Genomic DNA, 20,411 nt, shown 5'->3' on the forward strand with positions numbered 1-20,411 from the left:
TATTTGGCAGATGGTGCGAATCAAAATTTTGGCAAAACTCCATTTATTATATAAACGTCTTTCTACAGAAAATGAAAAGTTCTTACTTTTGCATTATACATCTTCTATATCTTATAAACAAAGAGGGACATGATTTGCTTGCCCAACGTATTGAGACTTTCATAATAAATTTTGGGTCACTTGCAGGTTCCTTGAAGTATTCAGAAGCACTTAATAATTTTTTTTTTACTTTATAGAAAGTAATGGAGACAGCCTTAGACATGTGTCTACAAGATGGTTATTATTGATCCAACAATGGAAAAGATGCTGAGATGCTCGACTGCAGTAAAATCATGTTTCAAAGTATAGAATGAGAGAAATATTCTTCTCTAATTTAGAAATATATTAAGGTAAAAAAATAGAGAAAAGAATTATGGTAAAACAGAAATTTATATGCTGTTATCCAAAAAATGTTTGATGATCCTTCAAGAGGCCCTAAGAATCCTAGAAAAAAGTTGCACCAATCACATCTAAGTTGTTTAATATCATAAATGCTGTGACAAAACTCATACTGAAATAGACTTTTTAAAAAATAAAACTGCTTTAGAAGGAAGGAAGGAAGAAAAGAAGGAAGTTTATTCAAATAACCTCTACACATTAACATAATCACTGAGAAAAAGTGATTTAATATATGATGATACCTAATATACTTCAGAATATTTCAAAATGATGAACATTTCAGGCTTAAATAGTGCATTCATTTTTCTATTGCTTCATAACATATTACCACAAACCTAGCAGCTTACAAAAAAAAAATTCATTTCTTTTCTCTCAGCTCTATAGATTGGAAGAGTCAGTTTGGTGTCACTGGGTCCTTTGCTCAGGGTCTTTAAGTCTGAAATCAAGGTTATCAGGCAGCTCACAGTTCCCTTGTAAACTTCTACAAAGAGTTCTGTTTACTTTCTTAGAGCCACCAGTAAATTATAGAAGAGAAACTATATGTTACTCTTGGGCATGGTAGGATAGTTCAGAACACTAACTTTCTAGTTGCTAAAACTGTTCTTAGTAGATTAGTCCAAAGTTAGGCCAATGGCACAGATACAAAACAGCTATTCAATTTAGTGTTTTAAAAAATTCAGCAAAATTCAGACCAAGCAACTGGAAAATTATATTTTGCAGTTGCCAAACATCTAAGCCTGAACATCTGGATGAACAGTCATCCAGATGTTTTCAAATGGCTAGACATTCAGCAACATGATTACCAAATATGATTGAAGAAAAGCTTTGTAAATATTGAGGGATTTTAAACGTCAGATGTAGTCTTCAACTAATTTGTGGATGGGTTATCTCCTTCAGTTTTTCTCCCTATACTTTTTGACCACTTTCATAGCCTCCGACATGGAAAGTATTGATTTTCTATCTGGATACTTGTATAGCCAAAACAGTATGTTATTCACTATCATGAGATACATTATAAACAATCCTAAAATTTAATTTGAAATGAATTAATCTGACCTACATATTGGAACATAGGACCTGAATTTTTTTTTCTGTTTCATGTAGTATCTTTCATTTTTAACCTTCCAAATAATTCTGTGTCCTCTTTTAGAAATGAGATTTTGTTTTCTGTACTTTAATAGCACCAGAGATTTTTGCAGAAAGAGAAAGAAAGATAAAACAGTGCATCAAACCCTGTTCTTCATTGGCCTCTGCCTAAATCCTACCTGTTTAAGGAGAACATCAACTGCCAGTCCCTTCGGGGAGTTTCTTAGATTGTGACATCAATTAATTAATTTCTTCTTTCATTGATGATAGAGAACCAGTGAATGAAATACTGAACGAGATGTCATGGTGGTACAAAGGAAGCATAATAGTACAATGCTGTGGAATCTATAAACTTTTATACTTCTTAACTCAGTATTCCCATAGCACAGCAAGATGGACAACGTAATACCCATCTCTTTTATGTATGTGTGTGTGTGTGTGTGTGTGTGTGTGTGTGTGTATATATATATATATATATATATATATATATATATATATATATATAATTTTGTTGGACACAATACCTTTATTTTGTTTCTTTATTTTTATGTGGTGCTGAGGATTGAACCCAGGGCCTCACACATGCTAGGTGAGCGCTATACCGCTGAGCCACAACCCCAGCCCCTGTAATACCCACCATATAAGTTAAGAAACTTTCCAAGATGATGAGTCTTCAATGTGGATCTGACTTCAAATCCAATGCTCCCGAAACTAGTTTTACTTTTCCTTATCATTTCACAAACTTACTTATTAGGACTAAATGAATACATGTTTTGTCAAATGTTTAGTCCAAATGTTCTATCAAGCACTTTGGTAAGTGGAACTTACAGTCATCACCGCCAGAAAATCCTTTTAGGAGTGTTTCTCAGACCTCTTTGCCATCAGCTAAGACCAGGGACTCCCATTTATTTACTTGATGGCCTCTTTATGGCCACTACAATAATCAAACTCAGTACTCTCATCTTAAGAATGCAACAGATACTTAAACCTTGGTTTGTTGTGTTATTGGAAAGATTTTCTATGACAGAAAGGTACATAGGCTGTAGCAGAAAGGGTTATGGCTCTAGGACTAGACTTTCCTGGTATCAATTGCCATTTGAATTGCTTATCTCTTTGCTCTTGGGAAAATTTTAATTCAATTCTCTAAGGCTACATTTGCTTAATTGTAAAGTAGGAATTATAATAGTTCCTAATTTATGAAGCAATGGGGGAAATTAAATGGAAAAGTGCATACAGAGCAGTTAGCACAGGGGCTAGAATAAATAAATGCCCAACAAATCTTGAGGATAACTGCTATTTGTGCATGCAATCTGTATGTGGAAACAGGTTTCAAAAGCAATAATGTACCAGCACAAAAAGAGACACTTGGGGCTGCTGGTAGAAAACTTGGGGTTTCTTGCCATTTATTGTTTCCTTCTAAGAAAACAAAAGGAAAGAAGAGACTTCTGTCATTGTATTCTCTCAGTTTACCCAGAGAATCATAGACCAGCTGAAACAAATTGAGAGGACAACCAACTCTAAGGTTGTAAATTGCAATCACTACACCGACCATAGGAAATTCCAAAAATACAGACATAAAAGAATCTCACTTGACACTCAAATCCTTGGCTTGGGACAATAACAAAAATGTTCCCAAGGACAGCAGAGACCTTTCCCATTGCTCCACTCAGCATTCCACTCAGGACTTAATGACAGAAGGCGTTGTAGTTGTAATTATTCTCCTCTGGGTCCCACCCCAGCCTTCCTCCAGCAGGCTCTCTGCAGCCCTGCCCAATCCCTGCAGAAAGGAAAAGACACATAAGGGGGATGTTTGTGGCCAGACTGTCTCCAATTAGTCAAAATGAGAACAATGATTGGCTTTTCCTCTGGGGCAGCTTGGGAAAAAAAAAAAAAAGTCCTTCATTGCTGGGTGGGACAGGGAAAGAATTTTTGTCCAGTGGATCAAATTCCTTAAAGGAATCTTTAGGGATGCATAATGATTGTGACCCAATCCACCCAGGTGGCCAGAGTCTCAGAAATTCAGAAGACATATGAGGAAGCAGCCCTAGAAAGAATGATGCACTTCTAAACCACTGCTTCTCAAAGGCCTGGGCATGTAAGCATTACCTGTGTGTTTATTCTATTTATTCATTCATTTTTATAATATAAAAGTATTTTTGGTACATTATTGTTATACATGATAGATTCATTATGTCACCTTAGTACATACACATAGTTTGATTAATCTTATCCCTTGGTACCTTCCCTTTCTTCCTTCATTTCCTGAAATTTGCTTTCTCTATTGATTTAATTGAAATTATTATTATTTTAATTAGTGACATATATGTGTATTTACACACACACTTATTTTTAAATAAATTTTTATTTAATTAGTGACATATATGTGTATTTACACACACACACACAAACACTTATTTTTAAATAAATTTTTATTTATTTTTGTGGTGCTGGGGTTTGAACCCAGGGCCTTGTGCATGCGAGGCAAACACTCTACCAACTGAGCTCTCCTTAGCCCCACACACGTATTTTTAAAAGGCAGGTTCCAGAGTTGAGTCCCATCCCTGAGAAACTGAGTTGGTAAACCTGGAATAGAGCCCCCAAATCTGAAATCTTACCAAGAACCTGTTTCTAAGAATAATTCTGCTCTGGGTGATCTGCACAGTCAAGTTTGAGAAAACTGTCCTGAACGGCTGGTAGGGAATGGCCGCTAAGAAGTCTGAGGCTCAGCTTCAAATGAAGCTGACTTTCTCATTCCTGATCCAACAAAATTTTGCTACGGTAGTAATGACTAACAGCATCAGGATTCAGAAATGATAATCAGACTAAAAATGCAATATCAGACTCAAATTCTAACTCATAAACCCAAGGACTGGAAAAATCATAATTTTCTAAGACTCCCAATTCTCTAAATAACTGTGAGTAAAAAATTAGGATTCTAGGTTGAATAAGCAGGGCAATGTATGTAAATGTGCTTGCAAATTGTAAAATGCTCGATAAATACCTGCTGTGGTGCTTGGTGGGATACTAAAATTCTATGAGTTAAAGCCATAAACTTTCAAATAGCAGAGGTAGAGATTTTAGAGCCATAGATGGGCAAAGGAAGGACTATCTTCTAGGGTCTCCAAATGTGTGTGTGTGTGTGTGTGTGTGTGTGTGTGTGTGAGCACACCCATATAACTTGCATATAACATGTATATATAAGCATGTGTATACATATATAAACTGTATATGATCAAGTCCCCATTCGTGGAACCAGTACTTGAAGGCCCAGACCCTTCTATGACCTCAACTTACGTTTTCCTCTAAAGTCCTTAAATTTCAGTGAGTACAACACAATGAGAACAATTCTATGACAACTCAAGTGCTTGGTTTGGTAAATCCAGCCCCTGACCAGTGATGGACAATTTTCTAAACCAGCTTAAAAAGTCTTCTAAGTAAAGGTTGCTAAACCACTGGGGAAAGAAACATCCCCGTTATTGGGGCTGGCTCACCCCAAAGGCTATCAGCTCCGGGAAAAGCACTTCAGTGCCCAGTGCTGGGACTCCGAGCTCATAGCTGTACCTTGATTCTGAAGCAAATCCTGCCGTCCTTTAGCTTAGAGCTTACGTGAAAGCAGAAAATACAAATGGGAATGAAAACTAGGGGCAGAGAGGGGAATAAGGTAAAGGAAAAAGAAACCCAGAAAGAAGAGTCCCCAAGAAGCTTCAGTCAAGTACATTTAATAATTTTCACATCTGGTGGGGAAATAGCCAGGAAAGAACCCCTATGTAGGTGGTGGATCCTGGGGGAATGTCAAGTTGATGAAGCTATCATTCACTAACTCCAGCTTCGGCGCCCCTCTACTCTCACAAGCTGTTCCTTAGATCAGCAAAGGTTCTCTTCTCTGCAAATGTGCCTTTAAATATCTAGATCGTCAGCAGAGCCAGTGCCTCAGACTTCAGGAGAGCAGGGCTTAAGTCAAAAGGCTGCTCAGGGACAACCACAGCTAACAAGCAGAAAGTTCAAGGAAATGGATACTTAACCTCCACTCTACCCAGAATATCACACCCCCGTCGTGGCCCAAAGGAGGCTCCCAAACAGAGGGCGAGGCAGACCCAATGCTCGCTTCCAAGCCTGAGTGCTGGGATTCTGGTTGCTGCTAACAGTTCCATGTATAGACATGCAGGGGAAAGTTGGGGGGTGGTGAGGAAGCCCAGAGCAGCTTTCACCTTTATTAGTTGAGTGCCTCAAGGCAATCAGCTTTAACCTCTCTTAATCCACTTTCCTACTCTATTTGCCTCATTCCAATGATACAGAAATGCTGAGAAAATCCAAGCTGAAATTCAGTGTGAAGCTGAGCATGGTGGTGCATTCCTGTAATCCCAGAGGCTTGGGAGGCTGAGGCAGGAGGGTTGCAAGTTCAAAGCCAGCCTCAGCAACTTAGTGAGGCCCTAAGCAACTTAGTGAGACCTTGTCACTAACAATATGAAAATAATTCTAGGGATGTGGCTCAGTGGTTAAGCCCCTCTGGGTTCAATAAAAAAAAAAAAAAAGACACAGGACAACATAAAATTTTAATGATGTCTTTTCAAAGTAGAACTATGAAATAAATTGTCATATGAATTATGTAGAAATTTATCCAATCTACTATTGATGGACATCTTTCTTGGGTCCAGTTATTACAAATAACAATATGTATATTTTTACATGTCTTTTGTAAAATGTATCACATTTCTGTTGAGTATATACATAGGAATTTGGGGATAATAAAAGATGGATGTACCCATCAAAGAATCTTCTAAAAAGGCTATAGCAATTTGCCTGCAGTGTGATGGTTGGACACATCTATGCCAGCAAACTCTTTTCTTATCTTTTTTATCTTAGCATTCTGATGGATATGTAATGATAATTTGTTATGACATTATTTGTAATTCCCTAATTAATAAACATGAGCATCTTTACATATGCTTATTGAACATTCATGTATAACTAAAAAGAATTTTTTAAAATTCAGATATCCTTCTTCATGAAGTAGTCATTTAAGACTCTAGCCCCATATTTTTTATTGAGTTTTTATTTCATAATGAGTGGGTGTTTTTATATATTGTATACCTGTAGCAGGCTACGTACTACAAGCAAACCCCATTCCTTTGTTAGCTATGTGCATTACTTAACCTTCTCCCCCATATGAGCTTGCTTTTCATTCCTTGATGCTATTTTTGGAAATTCTCAAAAAAAAAGTTTATAAGTATAAAATAACGGAGTTATCCATATCTACCTTTATAGTTGGTGCTGCTGTGTGGTTTTCTAGTTTTATTTTAGCTTTCATGTTCAAATTTATTCACACAAACTGGTTCTTATGTACAGTATAAGGGAGGAGTTAAGAGTTTTCTTTTAAATGACTGAATAATTGATACAGCACAGTTTTTGAAAAGACCATCATTCCTCACGTACCTAGTGTGCATATGTACATCTTCCTCTTTCTTGACTTTCTAGTCTCTTTCCCTGATTTATTTTTCTACCTCTGTATCAACTCTTGTGTTCTTAATATGTTTATGGTTTTCCTTTTTACCTGTTAGGAAAAACTACTACCCTGTACTTTTGTACTTTTGGGGTTTTTGTTTGCTTATGTGATGTAATTATCTTATTTTTTAATTTTTATTTTTAACTGATACACAAAGATATAAGCTTGAACATATTAATTGGGTACCATGTAATGTTCAATTCACGTATATGTTGCAAAATGTTTACATCAAGCTAAATATATTGATCACCCTGAAAAAAATCATCATTTCTTTGTTGTAGAAACTTTCAAAATCCTTCCCTCAAGATTTTTTAAATGTATAGTACATAATTCATATGCATAGTTACTATACTGTGTAACAGTACCCCAGAGCTTTGTGCTCCTAACTCTAACTTAGTACCCATTGATCAACTGCTCCCTCTCTGCTGCACTGTTCCTGGCCTCTGGTAGCCACTATTCTAACCTTGACTTCTGTGAATCAGTGTCTTTATATTCCACCAGTGGGTAAGATCATGCAGTCTCACTGTACCTGAATTATTTCAGTCAAAAATGATCTCCAATTCCATCCATGTTATAGCAAATGACAGGATTTCATTCTTTTCTTTTTTTAATTTATATTAGGATATTTAATGATGTAAAATTTGTATTTATTATCTGAGAAACCTGTCAAGTGCTTGTATTCTAAATTTTTCAGCTACATTCTCTTTGATTGCCTCTATTTAAGATAAAATTCTATAATATCCTTTCCTATAGATTGACTAGGAAGATAATTTAGATTTTTTTTATTGGTTGTTCAAAACATTACAAAGCTCATGACATATCATCTTTCATACATTTGACTGAAGTGGGTTATGAACTCCCATTTTTACCCCAAATACAAATTGCAGAATCACATTGGTTACACATTCACATTTCATTCTTTTCATGAAATAATATTCCATTATGTATAATGGACCACATTATCCATTCATCAGCTACTAGATATTTAGGTGGTTTCTTAAGTATATAGTGCTGAAATGAATATGGGAGTGCAGGTGTCTCTTTGAAACCCTCATTACATTTTCCTTGGGTATATACCCAGAAGAGGGATTGCTGAATCCTATAGTAATTTTATTTTTAATTTTTTTTAGCAAATCCCATGATTTTTTCCCTAATGGGCATACTTGTTTGCATTCCCAGAAACAGTGTGCAAGCTATCCACATCCTAACCAGCACTTGGTCTCTTTAGTCTCTTTGAGAGTAGCTATTCTTTTTAGCCATTCTTACATCATTCTGTCATGGTGGTTTTGATTTTTATTTCCCTGATGGTTAGTTATCAAGTACCTGATGGCCATTCTCTTTTGAGAAGAGAAATGTGTATTAGACATTTTTAATTGGGATTTTTTTAATGTTTTTACTATTGAATTTTTGAAGTTTTTTTTTTTAATATTCTAGATATCAACCCTTGTCAGATGTAGACAAATGTTTGTAAGGATTTTCCCCCATTTTATAGTTTGTCTCTGCACTTTGTTGAGTGTTTTCTTTGCTATGTAGCTTTTTCATTTTAAACAATCCTACTTGTCTTTTTAGTTTAATGTAATTCCATCTGCAGTGACAATTTGACTTGTGTTCAAATTTGGATGAAACTTTATTTACTTTTTCTTGTCTAATTGCAAGACAATTTTCTCATTGAATAGGCTTTTAGGGTCTTGTTAAAACAATCATTGCCTATTTCAAGATTCTGAAGAATTTACACTAAGTTTTCCTTGGCTGGTCTTCTAGTTTCTGGTCTAACACTTAAATTTTTAATTCATTTTGAATTTATCTTTGTAATTGGTGAGTGATATAAGTCTAACTTACTTCTCCTATGTGTGGATATCCATTTTTGCCAACACTGTTTATTGAAAAGACTATTCCTTCTTCAATGAGTGTTCTTAGTACTTTTGTCAAAAATTAGTTGGCTTTAGATGTCTGGATTTACCTCAAGGATCCCTATTCTGTTCCATTGGTCTATGCATCTGTTGTTTTGATTACTATAGCTCTGTAGTATGTTTTGAAGTCATAAAATGCAATGACTCCTGCTTTGTTATTTTTGTTTAAAATGGCTTTGGCTATTTGGGGTTTTGTATGATTCCAATTAATTAATTTTTTAATTAATTTTTCCAGTTCTGTAAGAATGTCATTAGCATTTTAATAGGTATTGCATTGAATATATAAATTGTTTTGAGTAGTAAGGACATTTTAGCAATATTGATTCTTCCAATCCATGAACATGAAATGTCTTTCTTTTTTTGTATCCTTTTCAGTTTCTTTCATCACTATTTCATGATTTTTATTATAGAGATCTTTCATCTTTTTGATTAATTTTTCCCTAGGTATCTTATTATTTCTGTAGTTACTATAAACGGGAATGCTCTCTTGATTTCTATTTTAGATGATTTGCTATTATAACAGTATTACTTTTTAAAAAATTGTCTCTCTTTCTTGTTTTTATTTTTGTTATTGTTTCCTTATGTGCTTTTGGTAGTATGCTGGTCTCATAGAATGTATCTGGAACTATGCTTTCCTCTTCTATTCTATTACCTTTAAAAGAATTGGTAACAGTTCTTTAAATATTTTTGGAGAACTCATCAAAGAAGTCATCTTGTGGAATTTTCTTTGAGAGGCTTTTTATTATTGATTTAATCTCTTACTATTCTATTTAAGTTTAGCATTTCTTCATGATTCAGACTTGGCAAGTAGTATGTGTCTAGATATTGGTTCATTTTTTCTAGATTATCAAGTTCATTGCCATACAATTGTCCATAATAATCTCTAATTGTCTTTTGTGTTTCTTTGTTAGCAGTTGCAACATTTCCCTTTACTTTTCTGATTGTATTTATTTGAGTCTTTTCTCATCTTTTCCTTGTTAGTCTAGTTATGGTTTGATAATTTTTGTACCTTTTCAAAGAACTATATGTTCATTTCACTCATCTTTTGTGTTATTGTTATCCTGGATTTTATTTCAACTCCAACCATCATAATTTCTTTCCTTTTATAAATTTGGGGGTTAGCTTCAAATAAGAACAAGCTAACTAGTTCCTTAAAAAATACATTAGTATGTTAAGCAATAGGCAATATAGAAAGATGAAAAGGGGATATCAAAATTCAAAATATGAGTTCTTTCTATTCTTTTTATGTGGACATTTTTGACTATAAATTTCCAATCAGAATTGCATTTTTCTGTATCACATAGGTTTTTAGAATGTTGTATCTCTATTTTTGTTTTGAGATATTTTTAAAAATGTCTTTCTTAATTACTTCTTTTATCCATTGGTTGTCTAAAAGTAAGATGTTTTTGTATGCATGTGTTTGTATAGTTTCCCAAGGTTTCTTGTTATTGATTTCCTTTATTGCATTGGGATCAGAAAAGATATTTGATATGATTTTAATTTTCAAAAATTTCTTGAGACTTTTTTGTGGCTTATCATATGATCTGTCTTTGAGAATATTCCATAAGCTAATAGGAAAAAATGCATATTCAGCAGATGTTGAATGAAAAGTTTTGTGGGTTTCTGTTAGTTCCATTCAGCTTAGGGTGCAATTTAATTCTGATATTTCTTTGTTGTTTTCTGTATGGACAATCTGTTCATTGCTGAAAGTGGGATGTTAATGTACCCAACTAGCATTGTAGTGGGGTCTATCATTTCCTTTGGGTCTAACAGTACCCTATATATTTGGGATCTCTGATATTGGCTGCATATATATTTAGAATTGTTATTTTTTTCTTGCTGAATTAATGCCGTTACCATTGCATAATGATCTTAATTATCTCTGTTTTGAATATTTTTTATTTAAATTTTATTTTATTTGATGTTATGGTTACTCCTGCTTTCTTTTGGCATACATTTGTATGAAATATTTTATTCTATCCATTCCCTTTCAGTTTATGTGTGTCTTAGAGATTAAGTTTCTTATAAGTAACATGTAGTTGGGTCTTACTTTTCCATCTATTCAGACACTCTGTGTCATTCAATCAGATAATTTAATCCATTTACATTCAAGGAAATTATTGATAAGTGAGGTCTTATTGCAACATTTATGTAAATTCTTTCCTATTTACTTTGCAGTTTCTCCCTTTCTTTTAATCTTTTTGGTGGTTAATAATTCTAGTAGTGTGCTTTAATTCTTTGTTTATTATTTTCTTCCTTTGCAGTTTCTTGCAGTTTCTTCCTTTTTTTAAATCTTTTTGGTGGTTAATAATTCTAGTAGTGTGCTTTAATTCTTTGCTTATTATTTTTGGTTTATCTAATATGCACTTTTGTGGTTACCAGGAGACTTACAGTAAAAATATTTTAATTATAACAAGATATTTTCAAATAATAGCAACATAACACAATCATAAGGATAAGAACAGAAATAATAGAACAAGAGAAACAGAGTGATAAGGCAACTCTCCAGTTGTGTTCCATTCGTCCTAGTATTTTAAATTTTCATCTTTCTATATTGCCTATTGCTTAACATACTAATGTAATTACTTTTTTAAATTGTTTTGGGGATGTTTTTGTACTTCATACTAAATATATGAATGATTTCTATAATATTATGATTACATGATATTCTATAATATTAAAACAATAATGTTTATATAATTATTATATAATTATATAATTATTCTTATCAGAAAGTATGATGCCTCGGCTGGGGCTATAACTCAGTTGGTAGAGTGCTTGCTAGCACATGTGAGGCATGGGGTTTGATCCCTAGCACCAAATAAAAATAAAATAAAGGTATTGTGTCCCTCTACTATAAAAAAACATTTTAAAAAAAGAAAGAAAATTTGATGGCTTCTTATGTTTTCTCTTTACACACTCACATCTCTTTCTTTCAGTTTGAAGAACTTCTGTTAGCATTTCTTGTAGAAGAGATCTGATACAAACGTATTAGTTCTTATTTGTCTGATAAAGTCTTTATACCACCTTTATTTCTAATGGATAGCCATACTAGGCACACCATCCTTTTTGACAGAATACAGAGAAAAGTTTGTGCCAGTCTCTCTGACCTGTAGTGATTCTGCTAAAAAGTCAGTGGTCAGACAAATTGTGTTGTTTCTTTTCTCTTGAAGCCTTTAGAATCTTTTCCTTATTTTTCACCTGTGAGAGCTTGATTGGAAGACCTCTGGAGGTAGAGTTGGCTAAGTTATTTTTGGCTGGTGACCTTTGACCTTCCTGTATCTTTTGTTGTTGTTGTTTGTGGAACTGAAAATAAAATCCAGCACTGTGGGCATGCTGAATGAGTGCTCTACTACTAACTTACATTCCCAGCCTGTACCTGGATATTTGCATCCTTCTCCACGTTTGGGAAATTTTCTGTTAGTTGCTTCATTCAATAAACTCTCTATCCTTTTGGTAGTCTCAAGTCCCTTATTGAACCAATAACCTGAATATTTGATCTTTCAGTACCATACCAAAGTTCCTGTAAGTTTTATTCATTTCTCTTTATTTTTTCTTTCTCCTTCAACTGTGTTTTCTGATAGCCTGTCTTTGAACTCATTAATTCTTTCTTTTGCTTGATTTATCCTGCTCTTGATATCTTTTATCCCATTTTTAAATTTTTCTCAGTGTACTTTTTATTAATTTTAATTTTTTTAGTTAGTTATATATGACAATAGAATGCATTTATGTACTTTGATATATTATACATAGATGGGATATAATTTCTCATATTTTGGAGTATACATGCTGCAGAATCATATTGGTCATGTAGTTACATATATACATAAAGTAATTATGTCTGTTTCATTCTACTATCTTTCTGATCCCCACATGCCTTCTCCACCTCCCATCCTTCCCTCTACCTAATCTCAGGTAGTGCTTTTGTGCACCACCCCCCTGCCTTATTGTGAATTAGCATGTCTTCCACATATTAGAGAAAACATTCAGCCTTTGGTTTTGTGAGATTGGCTTATTTTGCTTAGTATGATATTCTCCAACTCCATTCATTTACTGGTGAATGCCATAATTTCACTCTTCTTTAAAGCTAAGTAATATTACATTGAGTGTATATAGCACATTTTCTTTATCCATTTATCTATTGAGGGACACCTAGGTTGGTTCTATAGTTTAGCTATTGTGAATTGAGCTGCTATAAACATTGACATGGCTACATCACTGAAGTTTGTTGATTTTAAGTCCTTTGGGTATAAACTGAGGAGTGGAATAGCTGGGTCAAATGGTGGTTCCATTCCCAGTTTTCTGAGGAATCTCCATACTGCTTTCCATAGTGGTTGCACCAATTTGCAGTCCCACCAGCAATGTATGAGTGTACCTTTTCCCCCACATCCTCGCCAACATTTATTGTTGCCTGTATTCTTGATGATTGCCATTCTGACAGGAGTGAGATGAAATCTTAGTGTAGTTTTCATTTGCATTTCTGTAATTGCTAGAGATGTTGAACACTTTTTCATGTATTTGTTGATCAATTGTATTTCTTCTTCTGTGAAGTGTCTGTTCAATTCCTTAGCTAATTTATGGATTGGGTTATTTGTTTTTTTGGTGTTCAGTTTTTTGAGTTCTTTATATACCCTAGAGATTAATGCTTTACTGGAGGTGCATGTGGTAAAGATTTTCTCCCGGTCTGTGGGCTGTCTCCTCATGTTATTGATTGCTTCCTTTGCTGAGAAGAAGCTTTTTAATTTGAATTCATCCCATTTATTGATTCTTGATTTTACTTCTTGCACTTTGGGAGTCTTGTTATGGAAGTCAGATCTTAGACCGAACATGTTGAAGATTTCAGCCTGTTTTTTCTTCTATTAGGTGCAAGGTCTCCGTTCTATGCCTAAGTCTTTGATCCACTTTGAGTTGATTTTTGTGCAAGGTGAGAGACAGAGGTTGAATTTCTTCTGCTACATTTGGATTTCCAGTGTTGCCAGCACCATTTGTTGAATAGGCTATTGTTAGAGTCTGTAAACAAGTCTGGATGGCGCCTGGCAAAATGCCAGAGGGAGTGGTTTGTGAAGTAACAAAAGCGAGCCATTAAGTGTGGAGATTCCTTATTGGTTGACTGCTGCTGTATCTAGTTTATGCTAATTAAGATAAGCTGTGTGGAATGTATAAACATCCCCCCCCCTTAGTTTGCTGCAGCAGGACTGCAGCAGGCTATCTTTTCTCCAGTGAATTTTTTTGGCACCTTTCTCTAGTAGGACATAACTGTATATATATGGGTTTGTTTCTGTGTCCTCTATTCTGTAACATTGGTCTACACGTATATGTTGTTGCCAATACCATGCTGTTTTTGTTACCATAACTCTGTAGTATAGTTTCAATTTTATTGAAAATTGTGATGCCTCCTGCTTCACTTTTCTTGCTAAGGATTTCTTTAGCTATTCTGGGTCTCTTATTTTTCCAAATAAATTTAATGACTGCTTTTTCTATTTCTATGAAGAATGTCATTGGGATTTAAATAGCAATTTCATTAAATCTGTATAATACTTTTGGTAGTATGGCCATTTTGACAATATTAATTCTGTCTATCCAGGAGCATGGGTGATCTTTCTATCTTCTGAGGCTTTCTTTCTTCTTTAGTGTTCTGTAGTTTTCATGGCAGAGGTCTTTGACCTCTTTTATTAGATTGATTCCCAGGTATTTTATTTTATTTTGAGGCTATTGTGAATGCAGAAGTTTTCCCAATTTCTCTTTCAGTTAACTTATCACTGATGTATAGAAATGTGTTTGATTTATGGGTGTTGATTTTATATGCTGCTACTTTGCTGAATTCATTTATTAATTCAAGAAGTTTTCTGGTGGAATTTTTTGGATCTTCTAGATATAGAATCATGTCATTGGCAAATTGTGATAGTTTGAGTTCTTCTTTACCTATTTGTATCCATTTAATTTTTTTCTTTTGTCTAATTGCTCTGGCTAGAGTTTCAAGGATGATGTTGAATAGAAGTGGTGAAAGAGGACATCCTTATCTTTTTCCAGTTTTTAGACGGAAAGCTTTCAATTTTTCTCCATTTAGAATGATGCTGGCCTTAGGTTTAGCATATATAGCTTTTACATTGTTGAGATATGTCCCTACTATCCCTAGTTTTTCTAGTGTTTTGAATTTGAAAATTTGCTGTATTTTGTCAAATACTTTTTCTGTATCTATTGAGATGATCATATGATTTTTGTTTTTAAGTCTATTAATATGATGAATTATGTTTATTGATTTCCATATGCTAATTTCCCTGCATCTCTGGGATGAACCCACTTGATCATGGTGCACTATCTTTTTAATATGTTTTTGTATGCAATTTGCCAGAATTTTATTGAAAATTTTTGCATCTATGTTCATCAGGGATATTGATCTGAAGTTTTCTTTTCTTGATGTGTCTTTGTGTGTTTGTGGTATCAGGTGATATTAACCTCATAGAATGAGTTTGGAAGGGTTCTCTCCTTTTCTATTTCATGGAATACTTTGAGGAGTATTGGTGTTAATTCTTCTTTGAAAGTCTTATAGAACTTAATTGAGAATCTACCTGGTCTTGGGCTTTTCTTGGTTGGTAGGCTTTTGATAGCATTTTCCATTTCATTACTTAAAATTGATCTGTTTAAATCATGTATGACTTCCTCATTCAGTTTGGGTAGGTCATATGTCTCTAGAAATTTGCTGATGTCTTTGATATTTTTTATTTTATTGGAGTATAAATTTTTAAAATTGTTTCTAATTATCTTTTGTATTCCAGACATGTACATTGTGATATTTCCTTCTTCATCTTGTATTCTAGTAATTTGAGTTTTCTCTTTTTCCCTTCATTAGCATGGCCAGTTTTATCTATTTTTTTTAAAACAACTTTTTGTTTTGTCAGTTTTTTCAATTGTTTTTGTTAATTGTTTGTTTGTTTTAATTTCATTAATTTCAGCTCTGATTTTGAATATTTCTTGTCTTCAACTGCTTTTGCATTGATTTGTTCTTCTTTTTCTAGGGCTTTGAAGTGTAGTGTTAGGTCATTTATCTGTTGACTTTTTATTCTTTTAATGAATGCACTCAATGCAATAAACTTTCCTCTTAGAACTGCCTTTATAGTGTCCCAGAGATTTTAATATGTTGTATCAGTGTTCTCATTTACCTCTAAGAATTTTTTTTTATTTCATCCTTGATTTCTTCTACTATTCTTTCATCATTCAATAGTGTATTCTTTAGTCTCCATTTTTTACAGTGGTTTGTGTTTTTTATTTTATCATTCATTTCTAATTTCATTCCATTGTGGTCTGATAAAATGCTGGGTATTATCTCTGTTTTTTTGTATTTACTAAGAGTTGCTTTGTGGCATAAGATATGATCTATTTTAGAGAAGGAGTCATGTGCTGCTGAGAAGAAAGTAAATTTGCTTTCTGGTGGATGAAATGTTCTATATATGTCTGTTAAGTCTAAAATTATTGATTGTATTATTTACTTCTATATTTTTCTTATTTAGTTTTTGTTTAGACGATCTATCCAGTAGTGAGAGAGGTGTGTTAAAGTCACCCAGTGTTATTGTATTGTGGTCCATTTGACTCTTGAAATTGAGAAGGGTTTGTTTCATATACATGGATGCTCAATTGTTTGGGGAATAAATATTTATAATTGTTATATTCTGTATATACTTCCCTAAAGAAGTATAAAATGTTCTTCTTAGTCTCTTCTGATTAACTTTTGTTTGAAGTCTGCTTCATCTGAGGTGAGAATAGAAATCCCTGCTTGTTTATGCAATCCATATGAGTGACAGTGTTTTCCCATTTTTTCACCTTCAGCCTGTGGATGTCTTTGCCCATGAGGTGAGTCTCATGGAGACAACATATTGTTGAGTCTTGCTTTTTAATCCAATCCCCAATCTATATCTTTTGATTGATGAGTATAGACCAGTAATATTCAAGGTTATTATTGAGATATGATTTGTATTACCTGTAATTTTGATTTATTTCTGGTTTTTTATTTGTCTTAGTTTCTTATTTGATTGACTTTAGTATAGATCCTCCCTTTGCTGGTTTTCATATATTTTTTTCCACTTCATCCTCATGGAATATTTTGTTGAGAATGTTCTGTAGTGTAGGTTTTCTAGTTGTGAATTCTTTTAATTTTTGTTTATCATGGAAAGTTTTAATTTCATCTTCAAATCTGAAACTTAATTTTGCTGGATATAAAATTCTTGGTTGGCATCCGTTTTCTTTCAGAGCTTGAAATATATTATTCCAGGAACTCTTAGCTTTGAGGGTCTGGGTTGAAAAATAAGTTGAGATCTGAATTGTTTTCCCCCTATATTTAACTTGATTTTTTTCTCTCTCATTTAAGATTTTACCTTTATTCTCTGTGTTAGTCATTCTCATTATAATGGATTTGCTATAATTTTGCACCTTTGGGGTCCTGTAAGCCTTTTGTATTTGATTTTCCATTTCATTCTTTAGGTTTGGGAAATTTTCTGCTATTATATCATTGAACAGATTGTGCATTCCTTCTGTTTGTATCTCTGCTCCTTTATGTATTCCAATGACTCTTAAATTTGGTCTTTTCATGTTATCCCATAATTCTTGGATGTTCTGTTCATGGTTTCTTACTATCTTTTCTGTATGGTCAACTCTACTTTCAAGATCATATGTTTTGTCTTCATTGTCTGAGGTTCTGTGTTCCAAGTGGTCTAGTCTGTTGGTGATGCTTTCTTTTGAATTTGTAATTCGATTCACTGATTCCTTCATTTTGAGGATTTCAGCTTGGTTTTTTCCCATAATCTCTAACTCTTTTTAAAAATATTTATTATTTATTTTTTAGTTGGACACAACACCTGTATTTCACTTGTTTATTTATTTATTTATTTTTTTGTATATGGTGCTGAGGATTGAACCCAGGGTCTCGCACATGCAAGGTGAGCGCTCTGTCGCTGAGCCACAACCCCAGCCCCATTCTCTAACTCTTTATTGAAGTGATCTTTCTCTTCCTGTATTTTTTCTTTGATTTCACTTCTTATACTATATTTTACTTCACAGATCAATTTAACTATGTACAATCTGAACTCCTTTGTGAACATTTGTTCTATTGTGTTATCAGTGGCTTCTGTTGTTGAAGCATCTTGGTTTGTTTGGAGCACTTTATTCCCTTGTTTTTTCATGTTGTTAGTGTGTTTTTCCATCTAGAAGAATGGATCTAAGGCAGCATAAATTGTACCCTGTAGACCTATAATGTTCCTGAAGGTTTCCAGTATTTCACCTTTAATGGAGAGACCAATATCAACAGGACCCAGTATATACAATATATATCTTTAAACCTAATACCTCCCACTAAGGCATCCACTTTCTCGTATTAAACCAAAATGATGAGTTCAATAACTATCTATAGTACAAACAGAAAATTTGTTTAAATGGTTTACAATTTCAAATGGTGGATGAGAGAACAGAGGTAGTATATATAATACGTGATATTCACAAGGGAGGAAGAGAGAAACTAGAAGTAAAAATTCACAGGAAGAGTGGAAGAGGAGCCAACAGAGATTGGCTATTGGTTGGAGAAAAGTTTGGAAAGAAAATCTAAGAAAATAGACAAGAGAGGAAGAATACGAACAAAGAGAAAAAAATAAAGACATAGAATACAACAAAAATGCAATACACTATTCATATGTCATTGTCCTCCACACACTGATGCATTAAAAAAAATCATGTTTCAAATATGGTAGATCAGCAAATCAAAAAATAAATTAAAATAAAATAAATCTTGCTGGAAAGTCGAACCGTCTCTGTCAGTGTTCAACATTTTCTCAGCCCTGTCTTTGACATCTCTTAGGATCACCAAACCCAGATCAGCCCTCACAAACTGAGTCTCTATCTGGGCTTCAGAAACCTCAGGCTCAGCCATGCTTCAGTCCCAAGATCTCAATGCTGCTCCTACTTGCAAAGAGACCATCAGGGATACACTCATGCAAAGGAGCAACCCCGAGATGCAGCAGCAAGACAAGGGCCACCGGCACTCTCAGCAGGAAGACCCCAGGCTCCTCCAAACCCACAGGCACCCCCACACTGGACCTGCAGTCCTGGCTGGAGTCCCCAGACAGAGGCTTTTGTGGTGGTAAAACTGCAGGCACCTGGGCCCCAGGCCCTGGCTGATGTCCAAAAGTGGGTGCAGCACTTGCACTCAAACCTGGAGTCTCCCTCAAAGCAGTCCTCTAGGTGGTGGTGGTAGCGGTAGTGGTGGTGGTGGTCGGCAGCAGACAGTGGGTCAGTAGCAGTGGTGGCTGCAGCCAGGGGGCGGGGCAGCATCACCAGGTAACCTTTGGGGGTCAGCACCAGTGTCGGCTTCAGTTGCATCTGGGGCAATGGTATCTTCTGTGGCAGCAGCAGCACCAAGAAAGAAGACCTCCAGGTGACCTCAGCCTGGCAGCAGCAGAATCAAAGGCAGTAGCCATGGTGGTAGCAGTGCAGGTGGCAGTTGATTGACAGGAGATTTCCAGTTCAGCGGCAGAGACCACAGAGTTAGCATAGGAAGTAGCCATGTCCAGAGAAGAGTTACCTCCAGGCACCGCAGTAGTGTCTCTGGCAGCAGTGTCTGCCTCTCAAAAATTTCTGCTTGATTTTCCTTAATTTCCTCTCTTTGTTCAGTTTCTGTGTTAGAATATTGAAACATTCCTATCTGACTTTGGTTGTCCCTGGCTTATTGAAATTCTAAGCAAGTTACTTGTTTCCTCTGAGCCTGTAGTAACTTCCACTATTTCTGCATTAGACAGTGCCCAGGACCAAATTGATCAAGAGTTGCTGTTGGTGTGTTGTCACTGTTTCAATACCAGAGGACAATATCAGCCTTGCCCTAAATACTCAGTTGGCATTGTTCAGAAAGAAAGAGAATACCTAGAAAGAGTAGTCTGTCCCCACAAACCTCTCCCTGGAGCCAAGGTAGGTCCAATGCCTCACATATAGTTACTGGCCTCCGTTTAGACACTGTAAGGTTCTGCCTGGTTCTGGGCCAAGTCAGGGTGGATGGAGCAGCCCCAGGCTCTGATGTCCCACCTATAGCTACCAAAGCTCTCAAACTGTTTCATACCCTGAGCCCATAGCCCACCCAAACCAGCAAACACTGGGTTAAGACTAAGGGTCACACTTCTATTGCTGAGGTAGACTCATGATCCAAGACTGTTGCAATAAAACCCAGGTAATGCTAGTTGAAATGGACATCAAATAGATTGGAGTCACATGTCTTCCCCTGGTACTGGAGTTTTCAAGAGACTGTCCATTGGCAGGTCTGGGGATGGGGTCGTTAGGATCTGCCAAGTATTAGATTGTACCAGCTGAGCACTAAATTTCAGGCCAAATTCTTGTGCTTAGTAACCCATCTTATCCCCATTAAATGGGGTCCTCCATGATGCTATGCTTCCTGAGATTGGGGAAGTGCTGTTGAGGGTAGACACTTGGACACTTGGCCACCT

Source organism: Callospermophilus lateralis, chromosome 7 (assembly GCF_048772815.1).
Source record: "Callospermophilus lateralis isolate mCalLat2 chromosome 7, mCalLat2.hap1, whole genome shotgun sequence".
In the NCBI taxonomy this organism is placed as follows: domain Eukaryota; kingdom Metazoa; phylum Chordata; class Mammalia; order Rodentia; family Sciuridae; genus Callospermophilus; species Callospermophilus lateralis.